Here is a 6,780-nt window from a genome sequence, read left to right on the forward strand (position 1 = left end):
AAAAAAAAAAAAAAAAAAAAAAATAAACAAAAAAAAACGAAGGGTGCGTAGAAAGACTTGGTTTTTTTTTCTCGCGGTGTAAATTGGAAATATTACTCGTTACAGTTAATTAATTAACATATGCAGTAAATAGGTACGTTTAAATGCCATCCGGTATTCCATATACAAGTTTCCAATCTCGTTTCTCTCTCTCTCTCTCTTTTCCTCTCTCATTCTCACTCTTATTCTTCTCTCACTCTCTTTCACACTCCCACACACATCCGCACGCACGCACACACACACACACACACACACACACATACATACACGCACATAAAAAAATCTCTCTCACACAATCTATATTTTATCTGTTACGTGTTGTATAGTTAAAAACAAAAAGACCTGCAAAATATATATATGGCGAATCTGTGTAGATATATATATAATATATGCAATTTTATAATATATATATATATATCGACATATATATAAAATTTCTATGGTATAAATTCGAGCTTCGTTTTAATAATCTCTTAAATGTTTTTTTTTGTTTTTGCTTTACAGGCGGAGAGAATCGGTCGTTTCTTTTCCTTCTCCATACGAGTTTTTGTGTGTTATTTTGTATAATATTTATGACACGCACAATTGGCCAGCAAATTTCCACACACGTGCGGAAAGCACCGGAAGTAAAAAAAAACTCTGCGAAGATCCGTTGAGAGCATTGAGAGAAGTCGTCGAACATTGACATTGAAAAATAGAACGTTATGATCTCATTGTTCTCAACAAACCATCTTTCTTCCGGTTCACGTGTATGTGTGTGTGTGAAGCGGGGGGGGATGTATATATGGGCTCTCGAAGTCAAGTATACACGTACATGCTTCGTGTGTGTCTATCCGCGGAAAGAGATACAAAATAACGAATTCCGCTTCACTCTCGTCCTGTATGTGTGTGTGTGTGTGTATGTTCCTATGTATATGTGTGGCTCGCTTCAACGTCTTTCTCTTCGCTATCACTCTGATTATAGGGCAATTCCTCACTGTGTGCCTACTAAATTTATGATCCAAAAAACACCTTTTTAGCGCGGTTGCTGTTCCTCCAGAAGTAGCGTTTCTCCGCAAAAAACTGCCGAAATGTGATTTCTGTTTGTTTTTTTTTTATTCCGGTTTTTTTGTTCTTTCTCCAAGGAGAATTTTTCGTCCAAATCACGTTCTCTCTTTGTTCTCGCGACTCCCAAAGACTCGCAAAAAAATTGCTCGTCACCGAACTGCATCCGATAAATCACAATCGTTTCGAAAAAATCGTGTTCTTCTAATTGTTTTTTTTTTTTTTCAAATATACAAAAGTAAAACTCTCTCTCGCCTTTGAGATACAAATACAGATCGAAAAACAATCTTCAACTTTTTTCGAAATAAAGCGATTACCAAAAAAGATAACGCAATCGATTTGTCAACGAAGAACAGAAGTGACGAAATCGCTGATCAATCAACCGGCACGTCTCGAGAATAACTTTGCGAGAAGCTACACAGACGGAACTCTTTTTGTTTTTTTTTTGAATTTTGCATCTGGAGGAAAGCCGTCCGCTATACTTTTTTTGTCTTATTTTTACAATACGTCTACGTACGTTTTTTTTTACTCTTCCTATGCTTTTGTGTTTACTTAATAAGGATTATTCATATAGAGTATGTAGTATGTGTAGTAAACATTACCCACTAAACACACTATAGCTTCTTTTCCTCCCTTCGATCGAAAAGTTTTATGCGCCATGTGTGGTGCTGCGTTTTTTTTTCTGCCCGCGTAATGCATCGATTCGTTCGTGAATAAATGTACGATGTGAATGAATGTACGATGAGATCTGAATTGCGAATTTTTGGCGACTCGAAAAGGGCAATGTCGTGGGTGTGGAGTGGGTCGGTGTGGAGAAAAAAAAAAAAAAAAAAAAAAAGAAGAAAAGATTCTCTGTAAAACGGAAAACAAGTGTCAACGGAACGGAGTGTCAACAAACGATGTATAACTGTAACGCGACGACGCACAAAATTTTGCGAATTCATACGGAAAGGATAGCTCGCGAAAGGATGATCTTTGAAAAATACAGGAAGAAACGCGCGTTCCCCGTTTTTTTTTTTTGTGCACGCGAGGAGGAACACGTAGTGTGTTTTCATCCTCGATTTTCTTTTTCTCCCCTTTTTCTCTCGAGGCGAAAGAACAATGTTTTTTTTTTACATTGTTCCCAAATTACTTCCGGATTGTCGCAAGTTCGCGAGTTACAGAACTCAATTGGGAGAAACGAAAAGCGATCTTTCAAAAAGATACACTCGATCGAGAACTGAGACGCTTCGATTTTCGATCGCGCTTTAAAAAGTTTCCAACAATATAAAGTGGAGGGAAAGAGCGCGTCGAGCAAAATTTTTTTTTTTTTTTTTTTTTTTGATAAAGCGGGGAACGCGTTTCTCGTGGCGGTCGCAAAGATCAGAAAAACAAATTGTCCAACACACAAAAATATATAGTGGCTAGTAGCACTAGTTATATAGGAGTAATAGGAGTAATGGTAAGTTTATAGTAGCAGCAACTATATAGAACTTTTCTCTCTCTCTCTCTCTCTCTACAGATAGAATAGTAGCGATTAAGGTAAACTAAAATAGAAAAAAAAAAAAATGAATTAATTACGGCGAAATCGCGGGAATTCTCGATAACCCTCTCAAGGTTAGGGGGGATCGCTCGATCTCTCTCTCAAAAAAACAATAAGAAAAAAAAAAGGCGAGGCGATCGGTTTCACTCTCTCCCGGTTTTCTTGAATCGGTTGTTGGTTTTGACGATTTTCGCGACGCGCGATCGCGCAATGCGTGTGTGTATGCATCCCGCCGGAATTAAAAAATAAAAAAGAGAAAAAAAAAACAAAAATGAAAGATACATTATATACCTAACGTATAGCGAGTGCGAAGCGAATGCAAGCGCGGAGGCTGTCCCCGTCGGCAATGCACAACCTTTATCTATAATGCAATATATATACGCGTATCGGTACCTCGGAGTGTATTATAAAAACGTGCGAATTCGAAAGCGGAAACTTCGACGAGAAACATCCCTGATTTGTGTCTTTCGAAGAAGAAGATACGCGCGCGGAATACAAAATACTCTTTTTTTTTTTCCTTTGTCAACGCACCGACCGCGTGTGATATCGATCGAAGACTCCGAGATATCGATGTCGATGTTGAGAAAGCGGGTGTGATCCCTTCAACGTTTCAATACTCCATTACGTCTCTCTCCTCTTCCTTTTTCGCTTAATTATTACAATAATATTGTGTCACTCTCTCTCTCGTGAGATGCGTTTGTCATTTTGTCCTGACGTCGTTCTTCTGCTCCTTCTCTCTCTCTCTCTTCTTTTTTTTTTTTTTTTTTTTTTTACTGAATACATCCCTTTTTACTGTTGTGATGATAGTATTTCTCTTTTTTCTTTGTTTGCTTTCCTACTCACTATCGTAAAGGGCGAGACGTGTCGCCGCGTTCGCTATTATTAATTAATTATTATTACTTCTTCGTTTATGCATGCAACCATCGTTTTATACATGATGATGTGTGCTTCTTTCTCTTTTCTTTCTCTCTTTCTTTTTCTCTCTCTCGATTTTCCTCCTCTCTTTCTCTTTGTATATCTCGGCGTGCGTATATATAGTAATAATAATACGTTTAATAATTATAGACACATACATATAAAAGTATACATATTTGTTTATATAGTATGCGTGTGTGTGTGGCATTTTTCTTTTTTTTTTTTTTTTGTAGACACGTCGGTATGCGCACAGACATCGGTGTCGTTCGTGTTGCTTCTTTTCCTCTCTTTATTATATGTGTACGTTGTGTGTTGTTTCGAAAAATTTCCTTTCTGGCTGAAAATGAGGTTTTGGGCCGTTCACGGTCACCCCGAGCGTCGTGCTGAGGGATCGGACCGTGTGCTTCTTCCGCTTCTCTCTCCGTTTTTTCTTTATCTTATCTTCTTCTTCTTCTCTGCGGAGATTTGTGTTAAATCCTTTTGACTTTTCTCTCTTGCGCGAAAGCTGTGTTTCCCGTTGGTTGCGAAGTGGCGTTTCGCTTCTGATCGCTCTTGTGGTTTGCTCTACCTTCAGTTTCTTTCTAACAGCCCTGTGCTCTCTCCTTCTTTTTCAAAACACGATTAATTTTAGCAATATCTCTCTCTCTCTCTCTCTCTCTACTTGGCAGCATGTGATGCAATTCGCGCGATCGTCGTCCGATGACGATCCTCTCGCGTATCTCTCTGTCATCGAATTTTTTGTTTTCTCATCTCGAGAAGATTTGATTATATATCTTAAAAGATTCTTATAATCTAATAGATCATCTTGCTCCGAATTCCGAGGTGACTGATGAAGATTTAGGTTTTTTTTTTTTTTTTTTTTTTTTTTTTTTTTAATATAAGGATTTTTACTTTGATTATATTGAAATATTCGGAATATATCGTCTCTCGTTGACACACGTGTGCGTAAAGTTACTTTCTAAGATAATTTCAGACATTCGAAACTCCAAATTGACTCATTCACTTTGTTTTTAGAAGTCTTTAACGTTGTTTTGATTTTTTGTCGTTCAACACACTTGGTTCAATTCCTATCTGACGTGTTTGTTTGTTTTTTTATTTTTTATTTTATTTGTACGCGCGTCGTTCGAAAAGAGCCAAATTGACTTCGTCGTTTGGAGTTAAAAACTTAACGTTGCTTTGATTATCTTCTCATAATCGTAATCGAATTTTTATAATCGATCGATTTTTACTTTCGAGCGAAATGCGTTTGAAAAATCCATAATTTTTTTCTTCTTCTCTTTCCGAGAGTCAATCCCGACCACTGGTTTTTTGGTTCTTGCCTAATTTAAGCCGGGCTTTTGTAGCTATTGCTTAATTGCGTGAAAAAATGCTACACATTTTTATATTCGATATTTCTACTGTCTTTTTTTTTTTGTGTGATTCGCTTTCACTATATTCTAACTTATTCCCGTCCCGTGTAAAAGGGAACGGGAAAACACGAAGCGAATTACGCCGCGAGTCGAAAAATCCTTGAAAAAAAAAAAAAAGATTTCACACTTCGGTGAAAAATTGGTCACATCACAGGTTCGCGCGACGAAATAAATTTAACTATAAATTTGCAAATTTACCTACGCATCGAATTGCGTAAATAAGAGAAATTTTGAATAATGTATTTTCCAAAAAAGTAAACTTTAAAGAAAAATAAATATTTTGAAAGATAAAATATTTACCCCTAAAAGTGCGCGCTATTATATTCAGCGGATATGTCAAAGATTCTGATCGAATGTAATTTGGAAGAGGGCGATAGGTCAGAGATGGAACATTGGTCTCATTGTTTTTTTTGTTTTTATAGTAAATGGATTCGGTAAAAAAATCCGCAACTCGCAACGTTGCCGTAATATGGTCCCGTTTTCAAATCGCCGTGATGTAACTCCCGCTTTGCGCAATCGATCCTAATAAGGATCTGTTGATACAGCTATACTAAATTACAAAGTCAAAAAAAAAAAAACAAAAAACACGTGAATGTTTTGTTATTATCTTTTCGACTCGCGGCAACGTATGTACAGAGCGTATTTTTTATGTACACATGTACATATGTACAACGTGCGTTTGGTTTTTTTGCTGCGTGTAAGGATGTTGGCCAGAGGATGCGCCGATTTTGTCGGATCGATTAACCCGGCAGTGGTAGCAACTGGAACTTTTTTTTTTTCTTCATCTCCCCACGACTCTCTCGAGTTTTCTTCAAAAAACGATCGGTCGTCGTTGTTACTTATTTTATATTGAATTTTTAGCACAACACGTGTGTGTGTGTGTGTGTGTGTTTATTCGTTATTTTATTAAATAACATTGTTTTTTTTTTTTTTTCAAACTTAATCTATATAAGTCGTATATAAATTTTCGTAACGGCACTTCGCTCGTGAGATTTGCGCAATTTGCGCACAATTATTACAGAGTGAATCGGAGGAAACTCGATGACATTATATACATGTGTGTGTATTTGCAGTACTATCTTCTTTTTTTTTTCTTATTGTTTTTAAAAACAATATCGGAACATGTGCGTGATCGATGTGCATTGATTATATTATAGTCGCCTTACTTATCGTTTAAAAGTAAACAAGAGCACCTAAGATAAATGATATCTATATATATATATATATATATAAGACGTACATATACCACTGCCGGGCTAAGAGCGGCTTTTGAGCGATTATCGGCGGTAATATGCTGCTTTTGCGTTCGATCAAGTTCAGTGAGTGGTTTCTTTTCTGGTAGTGTCGTTTTTGAAATGTCGCTGCAAAAAAAAAAAAACATAAACAAATCGCACGAGCGCGATTCACGGATGTCGTGTGCGTGTGTATGTGTGTGGATCTGACGGTATTTTCTTTGCGGCGTGTGTGTGTGTGTGTGTGTTTGTGTATCGTGAGAACAAACGAACAGATTAATGTAACAGGACAATCGCAAACCGTAGGAAAAATCGAACAAGCATATTACATGCGTGTGAAATGAAACGAACGGAAAAAAAATAAACAACGGAACGCATGAGCGAGGAACAACAAGAGTTTCCAAATCCTTTTTTTTTTTTTTGGTGTTCCTGAAATCGTTCCTCCTTCCGCCGATCGCTCGAGCGTCCTGCCGGAACTTAATTCTAACTTGTTTCGTTTTTTTTTTCTTTTCTTTTCACGCTCAAGGTGCAACAAGTGAATATAAACAAAGACAAAAACAAAAATAAGAAATACAGAAAAAACCCAAGATTAAAAAAAAAAAAAAAAAAAAAAAAAAAA

This window comes from Pseudomyrmex gracilis, unplaced genomic scaffold (genome assembly GCF_002006095.1).
Source record: "Pseudomyrmex gracilis isolate BER0280 unplaced genomic scaffold, ASM200609v1 scaffold_64, whole genome shotgun sequence".
NCBI classification, from domain to species: domain Eukaryota; kingdom Metazoa; phylum Arthropoda; class Insecta; order Hymenoptera; family Formicidae; genus Pseudomyrmex; species Pseudomyrmex gracilis.